Below are 13,834 nucleotides of genomic sequence, written 5' to 3'. Positions count from 1 at the left end.
GCAAGAAGAGTTAGACAGCCTGAGAACGCGACTAGAACGCACAACGGAGGAAAGAGACCTTGAGCGGCAGCAGTCTCAGTCTCTGATCAAAGATTTGGTGGACGTCAGGACAGACCTGACTGGCAAAGAGAAAGAGTGCCAAGAGCTGACGGCAAGATTCCAGAAAACGACAGAGCAGCTTGCCTACAAGAGTGCAAGATTTCAAAGGCTTAGCAGCTCCTACAGCACTATCAAGGGCACTCTGACGACTTTGATGGCTAATCAGGAACCTGCTGGAGCATTGGTCTCCACATCTGACAATGCCACAACAGCGAACACTATAGCAGCGCTAAAAGCAGAGCTAGAGTAAGAACGGCTTCAAAGACAACTGCTCGTATCAGGAATGGTGGCCCAAATAGTGGCAAACAAGTTAAAATTAAAAGAAGTGGAGTAGCAACTCTCTCAAGCATGCGTTGAACTACAGATTCAGAGACAGATCGGTGACATATTGCTAAAGGAAAAAGAAGATTTGCTTGTCCAACAGCAGATCAAAGCAGACAAAGCCCAGACTCAACCGCAACTGCTGCCTGGACACCGTGCGACAGATTTGCCTGGAACCTCACACCAAGGGCAACAAGAGCAGGAATTTGAAGGTCCCGATCTGGACATACGAGATGAACTCAGTGAAAGCATTCAGGACATGCTAGAGGGGCCAACCAAGGAGTATATGCTCTATGAAAAGAAGATACTGGAGTCAGCAGCCCTGGCATATTTACAACCAAAAGAGCAGGTGGAAGGATTTGGCCATGAATACCTCCCGTTTCCTCTGCTATGCCATGAAGCGAATTTGTGGAAAGCAAAGATGCGTCCAGCCTTGCCACGAAACAAAGAAGGGGGTTACGAGGGCATTGCACTCACAGTGGAAGAAGCTCAGGTGCTTGTCAATGACCACCCCAAGTGGAGGCAGAAGTGGTTGGACAAGAGGCAACAGGATCTAACAAATTACCACAACGCTCCTCAACATATACAAATAGATCCTACATTCTGCCCTGTCCCTCATAGACGCACTTGGAAAGATTTCACAACATGGAAGGGGTCGAGGCAGCACAAGCTAAATTACCCGGTTCTGATAGCGCAGCAACCCCCTACAGTGGCTTACATGGTCAGCACACTGAACTCAACAGTGACTTTGCTACGGGATGTCCCCGATTTGGCCTGCCAAATGTTAGTAAAGATAGCCCGGATGATCGTCACCTGCATCCAGGTGTTTAAAGACACCGAAGGCGATGATCATCCGTGGAATCTGTTCTTGGAAGGACAGAGAGGCATCTGCTGGAATCTACAGGATTCACCGCCCCGGCACATCTTGATGGCCATGTACTCTAGGCTAATGTACCTGTCATCACACTACCTGCAAACATTTGAAGAGGCCTTCGATTCTTCGAAATGGATTCAAGGATTTTCCATCCCATGGCGAAGGACCTCAAGGCAAGGTACGTGGCATACCAACACACATTATCAGAAAATCCATTCAGACAACACCAAGAATCCCTCGAAGCCGTACTGCAAACAAGAAGCTTTTCAGCGACACTCGCTTCATTAGAGCCACATTAACGACCAAAGCACTGAACATGCACGAGGGCGTGCAAGGATAAGGAAGGGGGGAGTGTTTGGCGGAAGAGGCAACAGGCGGCCGTGGCCAGAAGGACCATATTTTCCTGAGAAACCATTGTAAAATTCTTTTGTAAAGAAGCATCTCTAAGCCGGGAAATTTTCAAGGATGTATGATTATTCTTTTAGGATCAATTGTATATTAGAGAGCCAGTTTTAAGATTAGGGGCTTATGGCCGGACAAGCCATTTTTTGCAAAGACCTAATCTATAAAGGTCATTTTCTGTAAGTTGGGGATAATCCTTTTGAAGGAGAAACTGAGAAGACAGCGTACGAACGAGAGCTCCTTCTTGTTCAAACTTGTAATCTTCGCCATTGCGGCTACCGTAATCCAAATTCAGTTTTGATTATTGCATTGTGTTCCTATCCTCTTGCTCTTTCCTTCAAGTATAATCATTCAAGATTCGATGAAGGTTTCCGACTACGTGTTTGAGGCTTTAAATCATTTTTTTGAGTGTTTATATGCGTGTTTTATGTCGTTTCGACCCTAGAAGGGGCTTTAGGGACCCTAAAACGACCCATTAGGATCAACTGATCGCTGTTTTTGTTGACTTTGGGACGAACGATCGCGATCATGGTACCTCTCTAGAATGTTGTGACAGTGATAGGGTTTGGTATGATCCTAATAGTCCCCTGAAGCCTCCCTTCAAGTTTCGTGCGATTCCGAATAGATTTGCATGGTAAACGGGCATGATGACTGTAGAGCTGGGTAGAAGGACATAGTCAGATTACTTGGTAGTGATGCATTTGATTTACTTGTAGAGATATTAGTTGCATCTCATCGAGTTCACTTCATTAGGCTTGACAACCTAGTGAGTTTCCATGCCTCATCCGAGTCGCTTCCCCTGTATTGATAAATAAGTTGATGCTTGAAAGCTATGCTATGGACGTCCGTCGCGGTGACCCGCAAACACTCATGCTCCTCCTTATTCCGGGAATAGAGGGATACAGTCTACCCTAAAGGGGATTGAAACATATTTCTATTGGCCTACCATGAAAGCAAACATACAAGAGTATGTTTCTAAATGTGTGGTATGCCAAAAGGCGAAGTTTGATAGAGGGAAGCAACTTGGATTGCTTCAACCTTTGCCAATCCCTAATTCATCATGGGAGAGCATATCCATGGATTTTATCTTTCGATTGCCTAAGCTATCCATGGGAATACGGGAATATGGATGATAGTAGACAGGTTCAGTAAACAAGCTCATTTTATACCTGTCAAAAAGACTATCAAAGCCCATCAAATGGCAACACTCTTCATTTCACAAATCTTCAAGTACCATGGCTTGCCAATGTCCATAGTGTCGGATAGAGATCCTATAATGACCAGTAACGTCTGGAAGGGTCTCTTTGAGAATTTAGGAACAAGGCTAAACTTCTCTTTGGCCTATCACCCGCAAACTGATGGCCAAAGTGAAATAGCTAACCTAACAATTCTTGATCTACTAAAAGCCTATGTAACGGAAGTAGATCAAAGATCCCAATGGGAGAAGTACTTACCCTTAGTGGAGTATGCCTATAATAACACTGTACATACTTCCACAAGAAAAGCACCTTTTGAGGTAATAGAGGGAAGATCAAAAAGTCTCTTGCTACTTAAGGTGCACGGGAAAATGTTCGCTACACATGAGTATAGCCGAGACCTACAAGAATCTTTCCAAAAGATTAAGGATGCTATCTCTATCTCATAGCAAAGGCAAAAGGCTGTTGTTGCTGACAAGCACAGAAGAGCCCAAGCCTTTAAAGAAAATAATTGGGTCTTGCTCAAATTTCCCAAGGATCGATTAAGGCACACGAGGGGCAAGAATCCTACGGTACACCAAAAGTACTATGCTAAGTTAGCAAAAAGGTACTATGGTCCCTTCTAGATTCTTAGGCCAATCAATGAGATGGCCTATCAACTCAAGTTGCCCAACCATTGTCTCATACACAATGTTTTCCATGTGAGCCTACTAAAGCCTTACAAAGGAGATCCACCTCAAGAACCAACTATTGAAGACCCACCGGAGATCGAGGACCAAGAAGAGGTGTTGCAGCCCGAGTCCATTCTCCGACATGAAGACAAGGTACTAAGAGGCGGTAAGACTATCCACCGCTGATATCTTATTAAGTTTAAGAATTATCCTTTTGAAGATGCTAGATGGATGCAAGGCATACAATTAAAGGATAACCTAAACCTTGTCAATGCTTACAATGCTTCCCAAGAGTAAGCAAATGTACAAATGTTAAAAATGAACAAAATTTTTGTCTTATAAGACTCTTTTTCTTTATTGTGCACAAAAATGAAGTAGTATGCATACTTAGATCAAGTTTGCTGAGACGACGTCTCCTGAACACCAAGTAGAGCTTGTCACTCTACTATGGAAGATGATAGGACTAATGTGCAGACATTCTTGCAGCAGCCTCACGCTCTCAAGCGCCAAATGGACTAGTCATCCATTGTGGAATGATGTCGTAGGGTAACATAGGGATCCTCTACCCGCTAAGAAAAGGACTAATGAACATGGTTTATCTTCTCTACCCCATGGTCGAGGACGACTATGATTTCAAGAGAGAGGTAATGTCATAATAATCAATATCTAATTCTCCTAAATGATTTTCTCATGTTAAACTGATCATTTAATATGGGGAAGTGCCAGGGGAGAAAAAGCTAGAATATTGGTTAAGCTAGCAGACTGGCCACATTAGGGATCCAAAGGAGGGAAAATAAGGATCCAAAGGGGGGGCCATTTGTAAAAGATCCATGTGCAACAATGGGATTAAAAGACCCTAAGGTTCAGCCCATTAATACTTCCAAAATGCTAAGGTTCTAAAATTCAAAGGTTGTGTCCAAAGGTCAAACATTGGGGGAATTGGATGCTTTGTGTGTGTCCGAAAAGTCTTTGGCAATCCCTACATCGGAGGGGGCGAGCCTTCCAAGTAGGGGATGAGAGAGAAACTCACGTGCGCACACACACACACACACACACACACACACACACAAGCTCCCTTTACACAAAGGGAATGAGGGACACATGTCAGCTCCCTAGCCCAGATGCCCACAAGGTGTACCCAACTCCTATTGGATGGCCTTGGAGGAGGAACAATGAGAATTAGGCTAGAGTAAATCTAGTTTAATTAATTTAAAAATACTTAATAAAAGAACCAATAAGAATTAAGCTCTCTAGAAGACTATTGGACAGTCTCCCAAGGGGACCAATGAGAATTCAACAGCCCAATGGCTTGCCTGATTCCTATTGGCCAGGAGGCAGAGGGGTCCAATAAGAGTCTAGTTGAATTAAATAAATACCTAAAGCTCTCACAAAAGGGGAAAGGGGGACACATGTCAGAAGGCTATCACTTATGCTGCTTAATTACCATTGGCTAAGCCTGGGGAGGTCCAATATGATGCTAGCAAGAGCAAATAGCAGGAGGGGTTGACCAAGAGAGAGAGGGGGCTGATTTTTCAAAGGCATTATCACCTACACACTCACACTAGCTCATGTGTGAAGTAAAGAAGACTCTCTCTCCTTCTCAAGCTTTAATGGAAAGCTTATCACCTACTCCAAGCTTGTGAGAAGGGAGGACTACACCAACAACTCTTGGCTTTGTGATGCAAATCCAACCAAGAGCCATGCTCATCTCCTCTACCATGCTAATTACTAAGCTAAGATATGATAATATGAGTGATTATGTGAGGAGATGTACATCTTTCTCGTAAGAATACTCCTTATTCCTCTCAATCTACTCTCATACCCCGCTAGCTCTCACCATCTTCGAAGGTGTGTGAGGTCTTGGGTCTGAGACTGTGAGGGAATTGATGTTGTGTTTGATAAGTGTTTTGCGTAGTGCATGAAGTTTCCATCTTCATTGCACTAGCTAGTATTGAAGTAACACAAGAAATTGTATTGTAAAATGTCTCTCTTGATGGGAGAAACCATAATACAAAGCCTTTTGGAGGGGGTACAGGCTCCATGAAAATCCGGTCCTCAACTGTTGTCAATTGCTTAATTTCTCTCTCTTTTGAAGTATTGTTCATGCTATCTAGCCAGGTATTATGCTTTTTGTTGCTCTCTCCACCCAAGCACTCTTGTTAATCTCATTAGGAATCTATTCTAATGACATGCTCACTATGTTCATGCTATTTTCCTCTACACACAAGTTCCTAGGCCATTAAATGTTACATGATACCTTGAAGATCTCCTGCTTTGCGAGTGGCCAACTTTTCAAGCCCACTGCATACATCCTCAATAGTTAAAAAAGAGGGCATACATGGGAGTGAACCGTAAAATGGCATTTTTTCAGTATTTGCTTGCTCATATAATTGCCTACAATGTGTATACATATCCACGAGACTCAAGTTACCAAAATTCTCAACCCTCTTGCCCCTCAAGTCTCTCCAAAATCTTCCACATGCATGTGCCTTTTCTTGGACTTGAAAAAGTTGTTGCTTTACTTCCCATCTTCTTCTCTTCTTTTGAATCAATGCCTTGTATGTATGCAAATGACTTTGATAGTTGTCTTTGTCCATAGTTGCATCAAGCTTTATCAAGGACTTTCGAGCATCTTGACATTCTCTATTAAACCACCTTTTTCATGATCTATCTTTGTTGATACCATGGAGATGCTTTATAGCAAAGCATTCTCTGACACAAGAACAAATAACTTTCTTGAAAGCTTCCCATTAGTTTCCAATGGTGCATCATATTGAAGCTTCTTCATCCATATTTTTTGCTCAACCATTTCAATGTACATTGGTGCCCTTTTGAAATCCATACATATTGATAATTTCTCTTTCCTTTGGCTGAGATTATCATGCTTAGTTGCTTCTCCACATGAAAGGTCAATACATAAGGTGCGATGGTCGGATTCCGGGGTCCATTGGCCCAACATAAAACTCTTTATATGATACATGATGGCTTCGGAGAGTAGCAGATAGTCAATCACATTATCCCCATCATGTCTTCTACATGTAAATCCATTGCTTCCACTCCACAAAGATACACCATTGGCAATGAGCATACCCATGCTATTACACATGTATAAAAGTAACTTTCCATAGTGATCCGGCTCTTTCTCATCCATTGAAGAACGTCCATACAAGTGAACTTCCTCCAACTCCCTTGAAATGTATGGCATATCAAATTGTTGAGTATCATGTTGCAATGGTTTTGTGCGAGCATCATGTCCCCAAATACAATAACATCACCTTCACCTTTAAAATAAGCAATGTCCTCTTCTAAATAAAAAAATGGCTGATCTTTATCCATGCAAACATAAAAGGGAGAATCATGATGAGGAATGTAGCAACCGGTTACAAAAATGGGTGCTCTTTTTGGTGTCATAATTTTCAGCCATACATAACGTTTGTACTTGTCATCTTTCACAATTGATACAAAATATTCCAATTCTTTCTTAACCATACATGCTAACCCTCCTTTTCCTCTTCGTTGCTTAAGATTCTTTGACCACATCAATGAATGTACATTGTAATTCTTGTTAATCCTTTGTGTATCATGCTCCCAAGTTTCAACAAGAAGTATAACATCAGCTTTTCTTGTTAGTTCATCAATGCCAACCCCTGCATTCCATGGGTATCCATTACAATTCCAAAAGCACATTTTCAATTGTAACTCGGTTTCATAGGTCACGCATCCCTATTTGCTCGAGGGACTTGCCTCCTCCTTGGGCACATTTTCTTCATGAGAGATCTCCTTGTTTTTCTTATTCTTTTCCTCATATGCCTTGCGATGCATATTTTGTTGCTTAATAGTGAGATCTTCACATACAAAACATTTTGTATCCCTCAAATAGATTCAACTATTATCAATGATAATCTTTCGCTTGGTCTCATCTGGCATGGTGCATACAATTGGCCGTTCTCCCGAGCGAGGAGCTCTTTGCTTCCCCACTCTATGCGCTCCATAGACCATAACTCTAGACATGCCAAAGTGGGTTTTGAATAAATGTTCAATAACAATGGCAAGAGAAGGAGGTGTCTCTAGCTTCCCTTTGGGAATTCCACGAATAACAATGTTCTTGGAATGTCACTCCCGTTCCTTCAACTCCTCCACATCCACATTCTCAATTTTTTTTTGTTTGAGCCATATCTTGCATGAGTGAGGAGTTAGAAACCACATTGCTACCACATACATCAGACCAAGACTTGTTTGTGCATATATTTTTCATGTCGCATACATCCCGACTCATGGTGTCAAATTTCTCTTCTTTCAATACATGGTCATTCTCTACTTTGCTCATCCGCTCCTTCAAAGCATTCAAGTCCACAAGAGAGCGTTTACATTCCTTGACTTCCTCTTCAAGTTGCATCAAACTTGTTGTTTGCATCTCAAGTGTCCTCTTGAGATTTTCATTCTCAACCACAAGTACCCTTAATGTGCCATTCTCCATTGCAAGTGCTCGTAAGTCTTTGGCTTGTTTGTTTACAGTCTCTTGCAATGATACCAAGTATGCCATGATTATGGTTTCCGATGTCATTGGTTGGGTGGTTGTGTTGCTATCTCCACACTTAGGAGATCTTCGATCACTTTCCACAATGGTTGTGGACCTTGTTGAAGAAGAAGAACCCTTGCAAGTGCCGAAAGACATTGTATGTAAAATAAGAGATGAGAGTCAATTTTCTAGAACCTGTTTACTTTGAAAATGTTGTTACAGAAACTCCTACCATAACTCTGAAAATTTTGGTCTTTACAAAAATGTGTAGAGGGCTTTGTGCTCTTCGATTGAGGCTATAGATCACCCAAATCGGAGTTCGGATGAATGATCAAAAGAGTGAACTGTTGTCTACTAGGTCAAAAGATGGCTGCGTTTTTAGAGAGAGAGAGAGAGAGAGAGAGAGAGAGAGAGAGAGAGAGAGAGAGAGAGAGAGAGAGAGAGAGAGAGAGAGAGAGAGAACCAAAACTCAATCACTTAGGTGAGTTGACAGAAATAATCGCTAAAATTTTGACCATGTGGGAAAACCTCAAGAGAGAGAGAGAGAGAGAGAGAGAGAGAGAGAGAGAGAGAGAGAGAGAGAGAGAGAGAGAGAGAGAGAGAGAGAGAGAGAGAGAGAGCAGCGAGGGAGAGTTGGGGGAGATCGACAAAGAATTTTATGGGAGGAGAGAAAGAGAGGAGGGGAGAGAGAAAGGAAAAGAGAAAGAGAGGGAGGGAGTGAGATTTAGGAAGAAATAGATGAGGAGGGGAGAGATGAAACACACATAGATACACACAAAGAGAGAGAGAGCGGGGGGGGGGGACAGTGAGAGGGGACCAAAATCACTTAGAGAGAGTGAGAACAAATGTTCTTTTCATATTTATCTCCGCGTGGAAAAAATAGAGAGAGAGAGAGAGAGAGAGAGAGAGAGAGAGAGGACCAAGCTCATTAACTTAGCGATGGTGAGGACAAGCATCCTCACTCAAAATTTGACCATGTGGACAAGAATCAGGGATTAAAATGGAGATAGATAGATAGATAAATAAATAGACAAGGGAAGAAAGAGAGTCAAAACATCCACACAAAAGATTTGACCATGTAGATAGAATAGGTTCACAAATAGATATATAGATAGACACACACACACACACACACACACACACACACACACACACACACACACACACACACACACAGAGAGAGAGAGAGAGAGAGAGAGAGAGAGAGAGAGAGAGAGAGAGAGTTAGAATAAGAATGGGACAGTCATTTGCATGGGGGGGGAGTGACTGTGTCAAAGAGAGAGGGAGGGGGAACCAAACTCGTTGGTTTACTGTGTGAGTGAAAACATCCATACTAAAGATTTGAGAGAGAGAGAGAGAGAGAGAGAGAGAGAGAGAGAGAGAGAGAGAGAGAGAGAGAGAAAGAGAGAGAGAGAGAGAGAGAGAGGCCAAGGTCACTAACTTAGAGTGAGTGAGGAGAAACATTCTCAATAATGTTTTGACCTTGTACAAAAAAAATAGAGAGAGAGAGAGAGAGAGAGAGAGAGAGAGAGAGAGAGAGAGAGAGAGAGAGAGAGAGAGAGAGAGAGAGAGAGAGAGAGAGAGAGAGAGAGAGAGAGATAGTTCTATTATCGTCCTTGGAGGTCAAATATGACCTATGAGACCAAACGAACATGTCACTAGTGTGAGTGGAGGTCATAAGTGACTCTCGATGCTCAAAAATGGTTGACATGAGCGTCGCAATAGAGAGTCCACATCGTGGTTGGGAGAGGAACGTATGTAAGGAGAGCCCATGTCTGAATATATGGGGAAAAGAGGACCTAATGTTGTCAAAAGCTGAGCACTCAAGTAGTGTGTGGTACTCACTCTCTCGCACTTGACGAGGGCATAAGGTGCAAAGTCAATGAGACTCCTCACCAGTGCCCCAACGTCCTATCTCACAGTGTAGAGAATAGGAGCTAAGACGGATGGAGGCAATGGTGCGGATTGCACTCAACGGGATGGCCTCAAGGATGTAGCGATGGGTTCGGTTACCTCGTTCGGAGAAGAAGAGAGATTTGTAGTTTGGGACAATGTGTGTGGTGTAATGGCTAAAGCAAGAACCTCCGGATTTCTCCCAAGCAGTGATACATTGGTGTTGTAAGAAGGCCTCATTAACTTGGGAGTCGATCGACGCATCCTTGACCAAGTGACATGCATCCCATCTTCCAAACCATTTCTTGATGTCAAGCATCCACCCCGAGCTTAGTATTTTGCTCTTGCATGTCTTTTGGACCTTTTGACTTGCTTCATATGTGATGCAAAGGTCTATGTTGTGTCTTAAGCATGTACTCCACAATCCTTTGCATGCCCAAGACCTCAATGGGAAGCGATCTGGACTCAAGAAGTAAGAGCATGTTGGGTGTTTGTGTCTTGACTTGGAGAAAATTGGTGAGAAAACACTTCTGGACATTCTCAAACTCTTTCCAAGTAGACTTCCTGATGCTTCCACCCCATACCTCCACTCCATAAAGAAGCACGGGTGTCACCAATGTGTCAAAGAGGTACTTTTTGAGAGCCCAACACTTGATCTCTCCAGCATTGCACATGTTCTCAAATGCATAATAAACCCTCTTTCTGGCTTCCAAGCGACGCATTGCACAATCCTTGCATTTATGATTGGATGGAACCTCAAGGCCAAGATACTTGAAGTGATCTACCACTTCAAGTTGCTCATTGTTGTATACAATGCATGGATTTTCATCATTGAGGGTCTTTACAAGCATAACCTTGGTTTTGGACCCATTCATGATCAGCCCGCTATGTAGGCAAAACGTTCCAAGACACTCATAAGCTTTTGTGCATCTTCTAAGGTATGTGCCAAGAGCACTACATCATCGGCATAAAGCAAAAGCATTATCACCACATTTCCAATCTTAACCTCTTCTATGCCTTCTTGTTGCATAAAATCAAGAACCATGCATTCCAATTCATCAATGAGTAGCCCAAAGAGGGCTGGGGAAAGTGGGCATCCTTGTTTGACACCAATGGTGCTTGCAAAATTCTGAAATTCCATCTCCCATACGTAATTCACATATCACTTTTTGGTAGCTACGAAAGACTGCATGCATAAATTCTCTCGGCACTTGAAGGCTTTGCATACGTCTCCAAAGATTTCCTTGTGGTACCATGTCAAAAGCTTTGTTGAAATCCACAAAGCAACAATACAACTTTTTTCCTTTCAATCGAAACGCTTTCATAAGAACTCGAAGAGTGACAAGGTGATCAATAGTGCTATGATTCTTTCAAAAACTTGCTTGGCCAAGCGCACGTTTGCCATTCTTTTCATCCCATTCACTTATCTTCATCTCCGTGATACATCCAAATAACTTTGCTATCAAAGAACCAACCATTATAGTGCAATAGTTGTTCACATTGTTTACATCTAATTCTTTGTGCGAATGTTTGATCCAATTTGCACTCCCATCATGAGGCATGCCATGCTGAAGTGCAAGGTTAAACATATCGCATATCCAATATCGCGTTTTCTTGCTTGTCCATTTAATCATTTCATCCTTGACACCTTTAGAGGTTCTTACAATGCATATACATATCTTCAAGAGTCAAGTCACCAAAGCTTTCAATGCGCTTGCCTTTTAGATTTTGCCAAAACTTGCCACATGCATGTGCTTTCTCTTGCGCTAAAAGAAGTTGTTTTTTGACTTCCCACCTTCTCCTCTTCTTTTGAACAAGTGCTTTGTATGTGTGTGAACATTCCAAGTAAACTTCCTGATCTTTGCTTAATGCATCCAATCTTATCAAGTGTTTTCGGGCTTGACTACATTCCATGTCAAACCATTCCTTCCTGGTGCTACCCTTCTTAGACCTTTTGCAACACATGTGTTTCACCGAAAGGAATTCCTTTGCACAAGAGAAAATTACTTCTTTGAAAACTTTCCACTTGCATTCTAATGTTGGGCTCTTTTGATGCTCTATCATGCTTAACATTTGGTCCACCATATCAGCATATATTCGAACTCAATGTGCACCATAAGCCATGATTCCTGTCATGCCAAAGTGTGTAGCAAAAAACTCTTCAATAGCAACCGCAAGAGATTGGGGTGTTTCCATGCTTTCCTCCTTGATTCCATAAATGACGATGGGCAATAGAGAGTCCACATCGTGGTTGGGAGAGGAAGGTATGTAGGGAGAGCTCATGGCCGAATATATGGGGAAAAGCGGACCTAATGTGGTCAAAATCTAAACACTCAAGTTATGTGTGGTACTCACTCTCTCAGACTTGACGAGGGCATAAGTTTCAAATTTGATGAGACTCCTTGTCAGTGCCCCAACATCATCTCTTGCAGCGTAGAAAATGGGAGCTAAGACAAATGGAATCAATGGTACAGATCGCAGTCAATGGGATGGGGTCAAGGATGTGAGGATGGGTTCGGTTACCTCAATCTAAGAAGAAGGAATATTTGTAGGTAGGGGCAATGTATGTTGTGTAATGGCTGAAGCATGAACCTTCAGATTTCTCCAAAGCCGTGATACATTGGCGTTGTAAGAAGGCATCATTAACTTGGGAGTCGATCGAGCATCCTTGACCAAGTGACATGCATCCCATCTTCCAAACCATTTCTTGATGTCAACCATCTACCCCGAACTTAGCATTTTGCTCTTGCATGTCTTTTGGACCTTTTGACTTGCTTCATATGCGATTCTAGGAAGTCGATACAAAGGGCTACGTTGTGTCTTAAGCATGTACTCCCCAACCCTTTGCAAGGCCAAGACCTCAATGGGAAGCGATCCAGACGAAAGAAGTAAGAGCATGTAAGGTGTTTGTGTCTTAACTTGGAGAAAGTTGGTGAGAAAATGCTTTTGGACATTCTCAAACTCTTTCCAAGTAGACTTTTTGATGCTACCACCCCACACCTCCACTTTATGAAGAAGCATCGATGTCACCAACGTGTCAAAGAGGTACTTTTGAGAGGCCAACACTTGATCCCTCCAGCATTGCACATGTTCTCAAATGCATAATAATCCCTCTTTTCATATTTCAAGCGACACATTGTGCAATCCTTCCATTTATGATTGGATGGAACCTCAAGGCCAAGGTACTTGAAGCTATCTACCACTTCAAGTTTCTCATTGTTGTATACACTTCATCGATTTTCGTCATTGAGGGTCTTTACAAGAATAACCTTGGTTTTGGATTCATTCACGATCAGCCCGCTATGTAGGCAAAAGCGTTTCAAGACACTCATAAGCTTTTGTGCATCTTCTAAAGCATGTGCCAAGAGCACAACATCATCGGCATAAAACAAAAGCATGATCACCACATTTCCGATCTTAACCTCTTCTATGCCTTCTTGTTGCATAAAATCAAGAACCATGCATTCCAATTCATCAATGAGTAGCCAAAAGAGGGTTGGGGAAAGTGTCACAGGAGTGAATATTGTGATGTATGCTTGTGTGGCTACGAGCTAGGTAGCCGGATTTGAGCACTAATGGCTTGAGGTTTTTCAGTAGGTTTCAGCTACATGTTTACAAGTTTATAGGCAGGTTTGAGGGCTTATTTGGATGCTGAATTTTCAGCCATTGTTTCCTCTTTGCAGGTGTCCATGTATGGCTCAGTTGTAGGCTGATCTGGGGCACCTTTGACTTGTTTATGCAGCTATTTAAGAGTTGAATTTTGGGGCTGATTTGCAGCCATATTTTATAGCCATACAGGAGCTTGGTTTACTCTACAGGAGCTTCGTACACTTGGCATTTGGGATTTGCATCATTGCCA

The sequence above is a fragment of the Adiantum capillus-veneris genome, chromosome 13 (genome assembly GCF_014529385.1).
Source record: "Adiantum capillus-veneris isolate H3 chromosome 13, ASM1452938v2, whole genome shotgun sequence".
Classification (NCBI taxonomy): Eukaryota; Viridiplantae; Streptophyta; class Polypodiopsida; order Polypodiales; family Pteridaceae; genus Adiantum; species Adiantum capillus-veneris.
Note: the sequence above shows the minus strand (reverse complement) of the source record.